At 56.2% G+C, this 17,029-nt stretch overlaps 1 pseudogene across 1 annotated transcript; it reads left to right on the plus strand.

Annotated features, from left to right (window-relative positions):
* Nucleotides 1-14,237: 14,237 nt before the first annotated feature.
* On the plus strand, nt 14,238-16,735 carry LOC309633303 (elongin-B pseudogene; annotated as a pseudogene). The gene is made up of 2 exons (XR_014249602.1): nt 14,238-14,603; nt 14,719-16,735. The product of XR_014249602.1 is annotated as an elongin-B pseudogene (transcript).
* Nucleotides 16,736-17,029: the final 294 nt, after the last annotated feature.

The following is a 17,029-nucleotide window of genomic DNA, read 5'->3' on the forward strand; positions in this document are numbered from 1 at the left end:
GGGCTCTCCCCAGCCCTCCCTCACAGCTCTGTCCCCAGGGCCACCAGGTCCAGGTGACAGCAGTGGCTGCTTCCTTCTACCTCACCGAGACCCGCCCTGGGACCCGAACTGGGAACCGTGACAGATGCCCGAGGAGGCGGGTTCCATGCTGGGCACTGTGGCCCCTGTGACCCCCTGAGACCAAGGCTGTCCCTGGCTGAGGGGGACCACAGGGCACGGGGTGGAGGGGAGAAAAGGCAGGGACCCCCCTCCCCCAAGCTCTGTGGGTGCAGGAACGGGCAGCTGTGTACAGTGGGTCCCCCTGCCCTGCCTCATGGGCTGTTGTGAACTCTGGGTGAGTCTGATGGGCAGCTTAGCACAGGGCCTGGCCTGGGGGGAGGGTGCCAGGCACGGGAATTCGTTATCGTCCTCATCCTTACCATCTCCTCGTGACCGGGGTCAGGATGCTCAGTGTGTCCAAAGCCAGTCTTGGGCTGAAGCCACACTCAAGAAAACCAAAGTGCTGTGGGTTGAACTGTGTCCCCCAAAAGGTATGCGTGAGTCCTAACCCCCAGGCACGCGTGGATATGACCTCTTTTGGAAATAAGGTCTTTGCAGATGTAATTAGCTCAGAAGAGGTCCTGCTGGATGAGGGTGGGCCCTGAATCCAAAAACTGGCATCCTTATAACAAGAGGAGAAGAGACACAGAGCCATGTGGGGGAGGCCCCAGAAAGACGGCGTTAGAGAGTGGAGTGACGCGTCCATAAGACATGGGCTGTCCGGAGCCCCCAGAAGCCAGGAGAGAGGCCTGGACCAGATCCTCCCTCAGAGCCTGCAGGAGGAACCAACCCTGCCAACACCTTGACTTTGGACTTCTGGCTTCCTGGACTGAGAATAATTTTCTGTCGTGTTAAGCTACCCAGTTTGTGGTACTTTGTCGCAGCGGTCCTAGGGCACTAATACGTGAAGCCAGGAGGGCCACTGCCCCCTCTGCCTGATGCCTTCAACCCAGATCCCACCAGCCAGCTCCCTCACCTCCTTCAAGACTTTGCTAGAACCTCGATTCTCAGACACCTTCCCCACTCACCTCTTTGATAGCACCCACCCCCCAACTCCTGACCCAGTGGCCCTGCTTTATTCCTCTCCCTGGAGTGAATCATCTCTCAACACTCTCTCTAATGTCCTTACTGATGCTTGCCTCCTCCTAGGAGCGAGCACCTCATGGCAGGGCTGGGTCCCCAGCATCTGGCACAGAGGAGCCCCCATCAGTATCTGCTGAATGAATGGCTGGGTGGGTGGGTGGGTGGATGGCTGGGTGGGTGGGTGGCTGGGTGGGTGGATGGATGGGTGGGTGGGTGGCTGGGTGGGTGGATGGATGGCTGGGTGGATGGGTGGATGGGTGGGTGGATGGGTGGGTGGATGGCTGGGTGGATGGATGGGTGGGTGGATGGGTGGATGGGTGGGTGGATGGCTGGGTGGATGGCTGGGTGGCTGGGTGGGTGGATGGATGGGTGGGTGGATGGGTGGGTGGGTGGCTGGGTGGGTGGATGGATGGCTGGGTGGATGGGTGGATGGGTGGGTGGATGGCTGGGTGGATGGCTGGGTGGATGGGTGGGTGGATGGATGGGTGGCTGGGTGGGGGGGTGTTTGCATCCTGCAGCACCATAGAGACCCCTTGCGAGGCTCAGCTGCCCGAGTTCCTGCAAAGGAAACCTGCCCAGAAGGCACGGGTGTGAGAGCCGGATTTAGGGTGACAACTCCCCTCCCCACAATGAAGCATGTGGATATTTTTGCTTCAACTGACCCCAGGTCTGCTCTTCCCTGTGTAGGTGATTAGTATGCGCTTTAATTGGCTTCACAGAGCCGTGGGCTAAGTGAGGGGAGGGCAAGCTTGCTTGCTACTTTCCTGACCCACGGGGACCACGCAACTGAAACGCAGGAAGAACAGCCGCCTCTGCGGGGACGCTGGGGGCCCGACACCTGGGAAATGGTGGGGAAGCTCCGAGTCACGGCTGGGGCTCCATGTCACGGGTCTCCCGTCTCCTTCCCGCATAGCCTTGGCTCTCGTGAGTGTAGGAGCTGCTCTGCCCATCGCAGGCGTCCCAGTGCCCAGCCAGCACAGCCAGTGCAGGACTGCCATGTGGCACAACCCCAGGGGGTGCCCATCACCTCGGGCTGTGTGGGAACGGTGCCCCTTGGGCTTGTGCACCTTGGCAGGGCTGGTCCCTGCATGAATCAGGAGCTCAGTAGATGTGCCACCGAGGAGGGATGCTCAAGCTGCCACACTCAGACTCGCTGACCCTCCTGGCTGATCCGTGGACCCGGCACACAAATGCTTCTCACCTAATGGAACGTCCGGGTCCTCTTAGGCTCAGCTCAAGCGCCGGTCAGAACGTTACCCTCCTTCACGTCCACGTCCACGCTTCTACTCCCACATCCACGTACGCCCTTGTGAGGGCAGCGGCCGCAACAGACCTTTGTGAGGTGCTAACTGAGTGCTGGGCACTGAGCAGTGGTCCTGAACAAGCCACCTCATCTCATTCTTACAACTACACGGGGTCATTGCTACCCCCCATTTTACAGATGACAAAACTGAGGCCCGGAGAGGTGAAGCAACTTACCCAGGGTCACACAGCCTGGAAGCGGCAGAGACAAAATGGTAGCGGAGGCCTTTCTGACCCAGACCCCACTCCCCACATCCCAAACTCTGAACCCCCCAGCCAGTGGGCATTTTAGATTCACTACGGGAGAAGGTGCTGGTTCAAGATGTCCAAGTGTTCAGGTTTGAAATGGATGGGGAATCAGGAGGGGAAGGGGAAGAGAGACAGGGAGAGCGAGGGGGGAGTCGTCATTCAGAGGCACCTCTGGCTAATGAGCAGAGAGGCAGAGAACCACAGGTGACAGGGCAGAGCGGGAAGAAAGGCAGAGATGAAACGTGTTGGAAGCACCAAGTTAATGGAACTATTTAGTGGTTCATCTTTCCCAGCTAATGAGGCCCCCTCTACAGGAGGGAGGGGCTGGGACAAGAAAGCACTGTGGCTCAGTTTCTCAAGGCACTGGAGCTAATGAAGTCACCGGAGACTCGGAATTCCTTGGGCACATCTGACTCGGCTCCGTGGCGACGCTATTTTAATTCAGTCTGAGGATGACCAAAGGAGAGAAAGTCCCCTGTTAACACGATGAGCTTGGGGGACAGGAATTTGGAGGGGGTGACAGGAACTCAGAACTTGTCTAACACGGACAAAGGACCCAGGATGGATGCAGGGATGCAGGGACCTCGAGGGGGCTTCCAGGAAACGTGTTTGAAAGGGTGGAATGAAGCTGCAGCCCACAGGGTGAAGCCAGAGCTCGGGGATAGGTGTGACTTGCTGTCCTGGGAGGTGGCGTGGCATGCACACTGCAGACACACTCAAACACACGATGAAACCCGTCAACTAATATTTTTCCAGCACCTCATGTGTGCAAAGGGCAGAGACCAGTAAGGCTCGGATCCCACGGGGCCGAGATCTGTCAGACTCCCAGCTTGAAGCACCATCCTGCTTCTCTCGGCAGGAAGCCCGCGCTCCTCCGGGGCTGTCTCTGCCCCCTCTCCGGACATGTCTGGCATGACCTCCTCCCTCCCTGGGGCACCGGCCTCCTGGGTCCTTCCTTCAGCTCCTCCCTCCGGGCTCCGGGCCTTTGCACCTGCTATTTCTGCTGCCTGGCGTGCTCTCTGCTGTTAGCTCCCATACAGCCTCAGGTCTCTGCTCAAACGTCACCTCCTCAAGGGACTGCCCCTGACTCCTACAGGGCTGGTTCCCTCTGGAGGCTCTGACTTAATCTGTTCCACGCCTCTCTCCCAGCTTCTGGTGGCTTCTGGAAATCACTGGCGTTCCTTGGCTTTTGGCCGAATCACTCCAATCTCTGCCCCCATCTTCACATCACCCTTTCCTCTGTGTGTCTGGGTCTTCTTTTCAGTCTCTTATAAGGACACTGTCATTGGCTTTAGGGCCCACCCTAATCCAGGGTGTTCTCAATCCAAGATCCTTACCCTATTACACCTGCAAAGGCCCTTATTCCAAATAAGGTCACATTCTGAGGTTCCAGGTGGACACGGTGTTTGGGAGGACGCTATTCAACTCATCCCCTGGCTGTAGAAAATTCATCACAACTGGAAATAATCCGTTATTGGTGTAATTATCTGTCGGATGCCTGTCTTTCTGGTTGGACTTGCAGGTCTATGAGAACAAAGACTGGATTGGGCTACTCCTGCTGCCTCTGCGGTGTCCAGCCAGGGCAGGCACACTGTGACTGTCTGCAGAATGAATGTTGAGGCTGGCAGGCTCTTGGAAAGGAGGTGAGAAAGGGCACAGCCAGGGCCACCCCTGCCTTGTGCTGCGTCTTCGGATCCCAGAGTGAGGAGTGTCCAGGAGGTCCCACAGATAGTAAGAGCTAGAAGGGTTCCTGCAGATTGGCTGGCTGTCGGCAAGTCCTCAGGACAGGATGGGAGGGCACAGGCGGGGGGCCCCGAGGGGCTCTCAGATGGGGGTGCCAAGGAGAGGGTACCACAGGCCAGAGGCACTCCCACACGCTTAGACATCAGGAGTTTCCTCTCCGTGTCTTCAAAGAACTTCGGTTTTCCTCTAAATCTTTTCATTTTGCTTAATTATCGTCCAGGTGAACAGTAAGTGAGAGGACACAAAGGGTTAAGGGGGGCCAAGAGAAACTTACCTCAGGGCTGTGAGCTGGAAGAGGCGAGGATGTGGGGATGCAGAGGCCGAGGGAAATGGAGAGTCTGGTCACAGCATTAAAAAGTTTTGTTCCCTCCAGGAGGCAGCAGGTCAGCGTGGCTAAGAGAGTGGGCTCTGGACTTAGACTGGCCTGGGTTTGGAACCCAGATCGCCACTTGCTAAGTCGGGGAACTTGGGTGAGTTCTTTAGCCTCTCAGAGCCTTGTTCTCCGAACTGTAACAGCAGAATAATTGTGTCTCCTCCCAAAATGCATCGACAGGATGTACCGAGAGCACCGCACTGTGCCTGGCACAGGGTACGGGCTCAATACATCATGATGATGAAACACAACAGCGGTCAGGGGAGAGGTGGGGGAACTCAGGGCGTTGTAAATAGGTTCAAAATCTCCGAGCTGGATTCTAAATGGCTCTTCCATTCAGTCTTGAAGGCCGGGCCATGCCTGTCCGGTCACCCGTGTAACCGTCCCAGCACCCAGCAAGGCTCCAGCGCGTGAAGGACCTCCATAAATACTGTTTAATTGACTAGAAGTTGAATGAATGAATAAATGAATGCCAGCAACCCTTCTGTTCTCCAGCTGCAGAGGACGATGGGTTATTTCTCACTCGACTGGCTCTTCCTGCTTTCTGGTGTCCTCGACCAGCCTCCTGACTGCGTTGGGACAACTGATATTCACAGAATCCTTTCTAGTGTTGATTGCTGAGATGGAACAGCCCCCCACCCCAAACTCTGCCACCTTCCTCACGCCTCTCCACCGCTGGTGACTCCAGCGAGTTTCACGATCAATTCTCCTCCAGCAACGTTCTGATGAAGCCGCGTGCTTGAGCCAGGCAGCCTCCCAGATCAAGGATTATTTCACAAAGCTGCTTTCCCCTGTGACTCGTGTTCATTAGCTGCTGCAAGGGTCGCACAGTTTCGCTGGTTCAGAGAGGCCACCTCTGAGCACACAGTCCCCCTGGAGGGAAGCTCTCCCAAGCCTGCCCACTGGGAGAGTGGGGAGTGACTGGAAGGTCACTACTGGCCAGACCCAGTGGCCTGGAATCTGTGGCGGGAAGCAGATACCTGGCAGGGGGTGGGATGTTCTCACAGGAGAAGATATTAAGACGAGCCATATGATATTTCTGATATTCAGCCATTTGTCGACTCAGGAAAATGGCATTTCAACCTAATAGGACCATCTAAGTTGCTCCTATAGAGAGGGAGGGCAGGAGGAGGAGAAAGGAGTCAGAAACCAGGTCCGGTCCTGCTCTACTACTGGTCAGCTGGGCGGCTTAGGGAGCTTGGCCTCATTGCTCTGCGCCTGCTTGTTGAGCACGAGTAATCATGGCACCGCCTCCCAGGGAGGGCACGCAGCTTCCCTGCACCCGAATGCATCACCACCTGCCGCGGTGGTCACCGCAGAAGCAGGGCGCAGTCAACAGCAGCTGTTTCAGCAGCATTAACTAGCAACTCACAGGGGCACTGGGAGGGTGTGGCTCTCCTGCTGGCTTGCCCAGCACTCGCTTCTTCAGAGTTGCTTTGCTGGTAAAGGCACCCCGGAGCTTCCAGAGACTTTGGGGAAAATGCGCATCAGCTGATACCAGAGAGGTCCTCTGTGGCCCACTGCCATTGGCAGGTAAGCCGAGGCCTCGCATCAGTACATTGCCTGACACACACAGGATACTCGGCAAATGCTTGCGGAATGGATGGGCAGATGTTTCTGTTGACCTCTTGGGAGACTGAGAACTAGGCTTTGTGAGTGTGAGATACACACACACACACACACACACGCCAGGAGTGGAGGTCTGAGAGTGGGCATGGTAGGAGAGCGGTAACCAGCAGTCAGAGGAGATGGGGCTTTTATGGGGGCATGGAAATCACTGGCATTTCGAGCCCACCGTCTAGGCGGGGCTTGCCCCCTGGGTACTCTCCGTGGTGCTGAACCACCACCTTGGACCAGGGGCCCAGCAGCCTCGCCTCTGCCTGGGCTCAGTTGAAGCCTCTCCGCCTTCTTTCAGGAATTCTGAGCCAGGGGAGACAAGAAGTGGCGGGGTGGCGAAGGGAGGATAGAGAGTGAGAGGTGACACCAGACAAAGGCTGCTGGTCAGACACAACCAATGCCGGACTACTGGAGGGTGGGACTTTTCTTTTTACATTACTGCAACCCCTAAGCAATAACTCCCCACTGTGGGAAACTTGGGCACTTCTCCCCCACCCACTGTGCTCCGACAACGCCTTTATGGTGAAAAGCAAACCCATCCCATGTGTCCAGACCTAGGATCTGGGCTCACACCCCTTCCCCTTGCCCGCCGGCTCTTTGCAGGCCATTGCACTCACTCTGTTCCTTTCAGCCCAGGCCTTTTGCTCACCTTCGCACTGTCTCATCTATCCACCCCTTACATCCTTCCAGGCCCATGCTCAGTGTAGCCTCCCCCAGGAAGCCCCTCTTGACCACTTCAGCCCACTCTGCCCTCTTGCTCTTCTGACCTCCTACTGAACTTAGAGCCAAGTTTAGCAAGCGGTGCTTCTCTAGCTGTTCCCCGTGAGCTTTCTCTTTCTCACCACCCAGCCGTGGGCTCTCAGAGGACCTGATTCTTGTCCAGAAGAGCCGAGCCGGGACTGGGCGAGAATATCCTCATCATCATCACCATCATCACCATCAGCAGACCATCGACCGCCATGAATGAGCGCTAACACCGTGCAATGGCCGTGCTGGCACTTTTCACGCTTTATCTCACTGAAAACTCAGAATAACTCTTTGAAGCAGGTCCAGTTATTATCGTCATTATAACGGGAGGCTCAGAGGGATCGAGTAACTTGCCGGAAGCCATAGATGCACCAGAGCCAGGGTTCAAGAGAAGGTCTGTCTGACCTCGGAGACCAGCTCTTAACCGCCAGTGCATCAGATTCACAGCAATGACCCGTAACTGAAACACACACTGAAACCAGCTCGGCTCTGCTCTTTACTTACGGTGAAACTCTACCCCCCAGGGAATCAGCGCTAGAAGAATCAGAGAGAGTACCGTTTTTTACCGGGATGGAGCAGAGCACTACAATCTTCCCCTGCCTCTAAGAGTTGCACTAATTTCTACACATATTTATGGAGTCCCCATTGCATGCCATGCATTATGCAGTATGATGTGTACTGAGTCAGATGGTCATAAATACAACACATGCTGACACTGTCAGCCTGTGACAGAAGATTTTAGAGAATCAGGAAAGGAGTCGGTGGCCCAGCCCCATCTTTCTCCTGGAGGCCCAGCCAATAGGTGGCACCAGCTTCTCTGCTTTCAGAGAGACCTTGGAGTATTCTGAAAATTGCATGGACTCCTGGAGAGACAAGAGGGACATTTGGGACGGGGGCTCTGGAGTTTTCAGGAGACAGTGAACCATAGATACGCCTTATCTGGTGGCTGCTTTGCATTGTCAGGCTGTTGGATAACATCAAACCAGCCAGGGAGCCAAGCCGGTCCATCAGGATGGGTTTCTGTGTGTGGGGGGGTGTCTGTGTGGTGAGAGGTGCACACGCGTGCCTGTGCACTTCTGCATTTCTTTTCAGTTGGAGATACACCAATCCTGACAAGGAACAGGTGCAGGAACACGATGAAATCATAAGGTTATTGGAGCATGGGTGCATGATGGGGAAAATAAGATAAGTGAAAATCACTTCCCTGTGTGTGTGTGTGTGTGTGTGTGTGTGTGTGTGTGTAAAATATCCAGCCAATGAGAAAATGCTGCTTCGGCTGCTCTCAGAGCTGATGCTGAGCCGAGCAGGGGCTATCTGGGGAGCTCTTGGAGTTGCAAGGTTGGGGTGAACAGGGGCCAGTAAGATGCTTGTGAAGGGGCCTGGTCAAGCTTCTCTCCCTCCATTATCCCCCAACATGGACCTCTGGGCAGTTCCTTCCTGCTCTGAGCCTCCCCTGCCCCTTGCACCCTCTTCTCTGTATCCTTCCCAAAGGGGCTGTCATCATGTCAGAAGCCCAGGGCTTTTAAAAAAGCCTTTCTCTCCTCATCCTTTGATTCTGCCCCTTTTTTCCCCGGGTCTGCTAGAGAACAAAGTGCATGAGTGAGCGGGAATGGAACGGGTCCCTCGTGCCAGCCTTCATTTCAGGCTCCTGTCGATGGGGGGAGTTTCGATTGCTGGCTCAGTGGCCTCCTCCTCTCCCCGCTGTGGGGAAGTCAATGCCCCCATGTTGTCCTTGAGAGTGAGAAGGGCCTCTCAGTCACGATCACTCAAAAGCAGGATTCTATCACTCCACAAATATTAGTGCCTACTGTATACTAGACACCATTATAGTTGAGGGGATCAAGTAGATGTCGAATCTTTAGACAAAATCTTTGGCTCTCCTGGAGTGGCTTTGCCATTTACCAGCTGTCAGACCTTGAGCAAATAACCTCCTTTTTTCCATCTTCAAAATGGAGAGAACAAGAGTGTATCGTCGGGACTTTCCTGGTGGCGCAGTGGTTAAGAATCCATCTGCCAATGCAGGGAATACAGGTTCAAGCCCTGGTCTGGGAAGATCCCACATGCCGTGGAGCAACTAAGCCCGTGTGCCACAACTACTGAGCCTGCGATCTGGAGCCCGCGAGCCACAAGTACTGAGCCCGTGTGCCACAACTAATGAAGCCTGCGTGCCTAGAGCCCGAGCTCCAAAACAAGAGAAGCTACCGCAATGAGAAAGCCCACGCACCTCAATGAAGAGAAGCCCCCGCTCACCACAACTAGAGAAAGCCCGTGTGCAGCAACGAAGACCCAACAATGAAGACCCAAAGAAGCCAAAAAAAAAAAAAAAAGAGTGTATCATTTATTGCTACAATAATGCTGCATAACAAACAACCCCCAAATCTCAGTGGCATGCAAAAATAAGCACTTATTTCTGTGGGTGGAAGTAATGTATGCCACTTCCAGGCCTGGCCCCCAAAGCCTCCTGTATGATCCCCCATAGCTTTCTCTTTCTTGGTCTCCTCATCAGATACAGAGGGCCCAATGAGGGACTCCAAGGCTCTAGGGCAGAGGTGGGAAAGCTATGACCCTCCCTCTGTTTTTGTAAATAAAGTTTTATTGGAACATGGTCATGCTCATTCCTTTGTGTGTTGTCTATGTCTGCTTTCATACCACAATGGCAGAATTGAGTAGTTGCCACTGTATGGCCTGCAAAGCCTAAAATATTTGCTATCTAGCCCTTTACAGAAAAAGCTTGCTGGCTCCTGCTCTGGGGGATGGTGGAGCCACTAGTTGGAAGAAGCCTGGGTCCCTGGATGACTGCGGAGCACAGGCTCCCCTCCTGCAATAAGCTTCATTGGAATGTGCCACAAACAGGAAAGAAACCTTCAGTGTGTTGAGTTACCGAGGTTGGGGGTCGTGAATACACACTGCCCGGAGCTCCGGTTCTGGCAGCAGCAGAAACACGGCTGCCAGTCTGTCCTCTCACCCTGTGCCCTGCACACCCTGGGAAGGAGGCTTGTCTCCAGGCCAGGGCTCCTGCAGGACCACAGTCACTTAGGCCTGGTGACCTTGAAGTGTGGTCTGGGTGAGGTTACTTTTACAGAGTGGTGGGGACCCTTCTCTCCTCATGGGAGATAAAATAGGAAGAAGACCTGAGTGTGGGGAGAGGGAAGCCCATGGGCAGCCCGTACTGGTGCCAGCCTGTTGGTCTTGGAGAGGCAACCTTGTTCTCAGGACGATCATCTTAGGGAACGTGACCTTGAGGGTTTGTCAATTACTGGCTGTGTGATGCTGGATAAATTACTTAACTCTCCCTCCCCAAGCTTCAGTTTTCTTATCTGTAAAACGTGATCAAGAGGACCTCTCTCCTAGAGTTGCTGGTAATATGGGACCTTCGGCAGGGAGGCATGTCCCCCCCTCCTCCTCCCCCTCCCCAGCGGCATTTACATATGGTGTCCCTTCTCGCTCGCTCGTCTTCTCAGTGCTTTGGCCCCTGGAGCCCTATCCCTTCTGAGGAGACCCTGCCCGCAGCCCTGGGTTCCCAGGCACAGCCCTGACACCCTGGGCACCGCTGCCTGCACCGGGGAGCCCGTGCTCATCTGCAGATGGGGCTGAGCCATCCGCCTTTCTCTCCTGGGATTCTGACCTAGGAGGGACTGGGGTGACGTGTTAGCGGAGAGGGCGTGATGAAGTGCTGCTGACGGTCATGTTGGACCACGTACCAGAGGAGCAAACAGAGGACTATCCAACGAGAGAGAAGAGTGAAGCAGACTCAGGAAGACGAAAAGCCACGTCTCTAGGAGACAGTCTGTCCAGTAGCACCTTCTGATGTGCTGTGTCTGCACGGCCGGCCGGGGCGGGCGGCGGCTCTCAGGCTCAGCCTCGGTTATAACGTGTGGCTACTGACCACCTGAGGTGTGACAAGTGCAGCTGAGCCAATGGACGGTGCGCTTCAGTTACGTGACAGAAACGTAAACTCTGCTCACATTTATTTCGTTAAGTTAGTTCTAATTCAAATGCGGCAGCTGGCGGTCACCTCGGACAGCGAAGCTCTAGTGCCTCGCTGCCGTCCCCCCAGGCCGAGGTCTTTCCTGGGTAGAGGGGCCGGGAGCGACCCCTGCCACCGCGGTTAAGCTGCCCCGGGTGGGGTTTCTCAGGCTGGGGGCCAGGGCCTCCCAAGGCTATAGCTGCGTGCGTGTGAGTCTGTGCACGGTGGGAGAGCATGCCACTCGGGGAGGGAGGTCAGGCCAGGCAGGCCTGATGGAGAAGCAGATGAGGCCCACCTTCTCCCCTCATGGGCGTGGCCTGGAACCTCAGTTTTTGCGTAGTTTCCCTGCGTAGAGCCCTTAACGACAGAACTTTTGAAGGGAGCTGCCCTGGGAATACGTCTCCCAGGCCATGAATTCCTTAACCAGCATCATTTACCCCTTTCCTTCTCTGGCCAGTTCTTCATTCTGCCCCTCCATCTGACAGCTCTGGGGGCGGCGAAGAGAAGAGGTGGGAGTGGAAGGTTCTCGGGTTTTCTGGGCACAGAGACGGGCTCAGCGCCTGTGCTGCCCTGGGTTTGCTGGGTGACCCTGGGCAAGTTAGTTAACCTCTCTGGGTCTCAGGTGACTCATCTGTCGAGATGGGGAAGTGAGGCACAGGGAAGGCCTTACAGTGGGCCAGGGCCTGGTAGCTGGGTCACGCCACACATTGCCTGCTGAGCCCAGAGACAGCCAGCAACCTGCTTATAAGCACACAGCCGCTAAGGAACAAACACAGCCTAAGTGCCAACTGCCATAATTCGGTACCTTCACACTTTGGAAATGAAGGAACTCCACAGACAATTAGATCTGAATCCTAGGCTAATCTGTAAAAGGGGCAAAGCTGAGGCAGGTGATGGGGGGCTGAGGAGCTGCAGAGCTGGGGGGCAGCATCAGGGCACCTCAGAGCATGGGGGGTGGGGGGGTGCCATGATCCTAACCAGGATCTTGGAGCCGGAGTGACTGTGGGGCTCCTGGGAAGGGAATTTGGAGGCCAGGGGGCCGTGTCCCCACCCTCCCACCTGGGCTGAAATGGCGGCAGATTCCATGATCCTGACTGAGCCTTGGTTTTCTCATCTGTAAAATGGGATAATCTTAGCAACTAGGTTACATACATGAGGGGGTTGTGAGAACTCAGGGCGCTGTTGTATCTAAAGCCGGTGCACAGTAGGTACGCAATCAGTGGTAAAGGTTGAAAACTCCAGCGGGTGCAGAGGAGGGCTGTTCAGAGAAAGAACCAGGAAACAGCCTGTTGGCACCTCTCCTAAGAACAGTCCCTCCTAAAGCAAGGCTGAGAGGGACCCTGACAGAGAAGTCCTGGGCGGGAGGGGCCTGGCCGTGACCTTGGGTGACCCTTCCAACTCTAAAAGGCAGGAGGACGTGGGGAACCTCCTGGTCCTCCTGTCCCACCGTCCCTCCTGCTGAGGGGACGCAGGGGAGGGGAAGGAGGAAGTGTTTTGGCTTCCATCCACCCTGACTTGCCCTGGGATTCCGGAGAACCTTGAATTCATTAGCGACTGCAGCTCTGAGCCTGATTAAAAAGATGCCATCTTTTTTTTCCCTTTCTCTTTCCCCCCTCAGTACTTTCCTGAGCAGTGATTTCAATTTGCAGCTGACTCTCTCCGGGATGGAGAAGAGGACGGGGCGGGGAGCGAGCTCCCCGACTACCCAGCCTCCTCTCCCCCTCCCTTTCCTCCTCTTCCCCTCCCTCCCCTCCCTCCCCCTTCCCTACTCCTCAGTTGCAGGCCTGGATCGGACACACCTGCAGTGCACATTGATTGCCTGATTAAGGGGGAGATTGATTGGTCCCTGCTGTCATTAGCATACAGTTAGCAGTGACCTCTCTGCCTGGCCTCTGGCCGGTGGCTCTGACCTGAATGGATCAGCGAGCCTGACGGGAAATGGGAACCTGGGGAGAGGAGGGGCAGGGCAAGGGTCAGGGGGAGCTGAGGCTTCCCAGTGCCCAAGTGGGCCGGGACTGGGGGAGTGTAGGGGGAGACCCCTTACCTGGCTTGGCCCAGGACCTTCCACTGTGACCAGTGGACCTCAGTTTTCCTCGCTTCTAAATGGGGAGATTCAGTGCAGTGTTTCCTAAGAAAGCTTTGTCCGAGTCAGAAAAGAGGGGGGCCCTTGCCTCCCCAAACTCTTCATCATCTCCCCCACCCTCCCAGCCCCTCTGCCCACCTGGATTGGAAGCCCCCTTAAGCTGAACTCTCCTTCCTCTTTCCAAGTACTTTCACCCGCATTGTCCCGCAGAGAAGAGCGGCAGCTGCTGGGGTGTGGGCGACGGAAAAGCCGGGCGTGGCTGGAAGGTCCAGGCCCACCCCTGGGGCGCCCACAGACCTTGATATGCACCCACACAGGACCTGAGAGTTTTGTGTGACGGCTGTCAAACAGCCATCGGGGGGCTGAGGGCGGGGTCCCTGGTTTATCCACACCTGTGGTCCAGCACAAACACTGTGTAGTGGGACGAGGGCTGCCTGTCCCCCCTCCCAACTCCCGGAGGAGAATGATTTGAAGCTGTCAAGAGTACGGAAAACTAGCTCCATACACTGTAAGACGAAGCCACTCTTCTATTTGCTCAGTGGCTGTGCGACTCGAAACTTTTTCATAAAGCAAAATTCGGCAACGCCAGGTGCTCTGAGAGAGGTTGGGGGTAGGGGGTGACCCCAGAGCCCACGGCCTGGTGGAACTGTCCCTCCTGGTCCTCAGAATGACACCCTGTGCACAGCATGTGGGCCGAGCCTGGAGAGGGAGCATGCCAGGGTGGTCTCAGCACAAACTTTGGGGTCCAGTTTGAACCCCAAGTGGGTCCCTTAGCAACTCTGTCACCTTCTGCAAGCTCACAGCCTCCCTGAGCATCGCCTTCCTCACCTGTGACGTGGGATGACATTAACTACCCTGAAAGGATCTTTGAAGGGCTGAAGCGAGATCGCTGACGTGTGGCGTGGAGTGGGCCCTCACGATGAGCCGTAGAAGGACGACTGACTTGGTAGTTTTCACCCTGGTGAGCGAGGATACAACGTATAATACGCTTTGCTTACTGACCTCCTGAAAGCATGTGCCTTGAAAACAAACGTGTGCCTTGAAAACAAACGTAAAGGATTACTGTGAGTTCTGCAACCACGGGGAAGCCCAGTCTCATCCATCCTAACGTCATCGGTAGTGCTGCCCAGTACCTGGAACACTGCAGGTGTGCAGATGTCGGGCGAGGTGAGGCATCTGGGACTCAGGGTGCTCCCAGGCTCCGCCCCAGGGTGCCTGGCTCAGCCCTGCGGGTTGGGACGCCTCCTCCAGGGCTCTCAGAAGGTGACGATGAAGTCAAGCCCAGACCACTCCTCCAGCTCCTCGGAAGGGAGATTTCCACCTGGCCACAGCGAGGGGATCCACGGACCAGTGGATGGCCGTGGCGGGGGCCGGGTGGGCGTGACAGGAGAGCAGGCCTGGTGAGCATCCCTGGGCTGGGCAGATGTCCGTGTCCAGGCCACATGCTGGGATCCTGGGGGGTGGAGCCCATGAGATGGGAGGCCTCTTGGGTAAGGTCATGTATTCCTTTGCCAGGGCTGCTCTGACACAGTACTGGAAACCGGGCGGCTTAAACAACTGACATTTGTCTGGAGGCCAGAAGCTTGAGATCAGTGTGTCGGCAGGACTGGTTCCTCCCGAGGGCCCCGAGGAAAGGATCTGCCCCAGGCCTCTCTCCTTGGCTTGTGGACGGCCGCCTTCTACCTGAGTCTCTTCTCTCTGTGCGTGTGTCTGTGTCCACGTGTCCCCCTTTTGTAAGGACATCATCTTGGAGTAGAGCCCGCCCTAAGGACCTCACTTTAACTATGACCTCTACAAAGACCTTGTCTCCAAACAAGGTCACACTCTGAGATACTCGGGGTTAGGACTTCAACATATGAATCCGGAAGTGCGGCCGCGCCGGCGCATCGAGGGGAAGCGGCAGCGGCCGCGATGGACGTGTGCCTCATGATCCGGCGCCCCAAGACCACCATCTTCACGGACGCCAGGGAATCGAGCGCCGTGTCTGAGCTGAAACGCGCCGTCGAGGGCATCCTCAAGCGGCCGCCAGACGAGCAGCGGCTGTACTAGGACAACCGGTTTCTGGACGATGGCAAGACACTGGGCGAGTGTGGCTTCACCAGCCAGACGGCACAGCCTCGGGCCCCGGCCGCTGCGGGGCTAGCCTTCAGGGCACACGAAGCCTTTGAGGCCCTGCGCATCAAGCCCTTCTCCAGCGCACGCGAGCTTCTGGCTGTGACGCAGCCGCGGGACTCAGGAAGCCGCGCCAATGAACAACCCGTGCAGTGAGAGGCCACTCCACTCCCCGCCGCAATAAAAGAGATTTCGGTGTCCCCTCCAAAAAAATATGAATTTGGGTGGGGGACACACTTCAACCTAGAACAGGTGACTCTGAGCTCAGAGCAAGGATGGGACAGTGAGAGTGGCTGTGGAGAGCTTCCTGCCTGGTCCAGCCCGCGGGAGGGCAGACAGAAGCCCCCGGGGACTCAGGAAGCAGCAGTTCTTGGGGGACAAGAATGGGGCCGGCTTTCGGCTGCTGGCACCGGGCTGAGACGCTGGGAGCCTCGAGCAGGGCCTGGCAAAGCCGGGCGGTACCAGCCAGGGATGCAGGCCCAGCTGGCTGGGCCGGAGAAGGCTTCCTGTGAAGTCACAGCCTTTGAAACCTTGACTAATAAGGTTTTCTTCTCTTTCTAAGTTGAATGCGTCAGTAGCTTCATATAGGATCCCATCTGTCCGCTCCATTGCTGCCAGTCGGATTCTAGGCCCCTGGCCAATTAAAAAAACCAAACCAGCTTAGCATGAATCTGCTTGACAACTAGTTTTGTGAGTGTTCTGTTTTCCCTCGGTGGAAGAGAGGCCTCTTGACTGCCCTTCTGGGTCCTGCCTCCAGAATGAATCTAGGATCCTGCAGCCAAGGAGCCTGGATGGCGTTTGAATTAGTATCAGGAGGCGGAAAGCGAAAAGGAGACGGCTGTCAGCTAAATGCAAGGAAGGCGTTTTCCACCACGTTGCTCAAGGTTGGAACGGAGGACCCACAGCACTCCGGGCCTGTTTCAGGTTTAGCACTTGGTCCATGGTCGTGTGAGCTTTTCTTCACCTGGACGTCTCGCCCACGGGCCCCTTGAGCACAGTACTCGACGCTTGTCATTAATAATTAATAACTTGTCATTAACTGTGGGATGCTGAACAAGCGCCCAGGGAGGGAGCCAGGGCGTCACCAGGACTGGTCGCCTATGGGTGTTCAATCTCTTGGTGGGACCCTGGGAGGACATCCACACGGCAGCTGGCGGATGGCAGCGCCCTGGGATTCCCCAAGGCCGGACACGCTGCTGGAGGGGGTGTGTGTGGAGCGGTGGTAGGGGGTGGGGGTGGGGGATGCTTGCTGCTGGGCCGTCACCTGACTTCTCTGTGAGAGGGTGTGTGCCTAAAGACGGGAGCTCACGAGGGCAGGCGCCACCCAGAGGCCAGGCTCCAGCAAAGAGTAAGCAGAATCCCTCGTGGGGGTCAGAAGAGTGGCTGCGAAAACCAGACGTCTTGCTCAGACAGAGCTCTTCCAGCAACAGGCAGACACGAAGGGGTCTGTGCCCGGCCCGCAGCTGAGCAGAGAAGGCCTCGGCTCCTGTGAGAGTGGGCGGCCCCCAGTAGCAGAGAGACAACATCTGTCAGCAAAGGAAGCGGGCAGAGGACACTACACTGGGGGCCATTTCTGCAGGGGAGACACCTCGCAGGACAGTCGACTTGTTAATGTGCTCAACAAATCTCCAACAAACCCTGCTGTTTTTAGGACCCTCACCACGTCCTATCAGAGCCCGGCCCTGCCCTCCAGCTGCCCTGGCCTGTGGTTCCC

This window comes from Balaenoptera borealis, assembly GCF_965194805.1.
Source record: "Balaenoptera borealis genome assembly, chromosome: 8".
Lineage (NCBI taxonomy): Eukaryota > Metazoa > Chordata > Mammalia > Artiodactyla > Balaenopteridae > Balaenoptera > Balaenoptera borealis.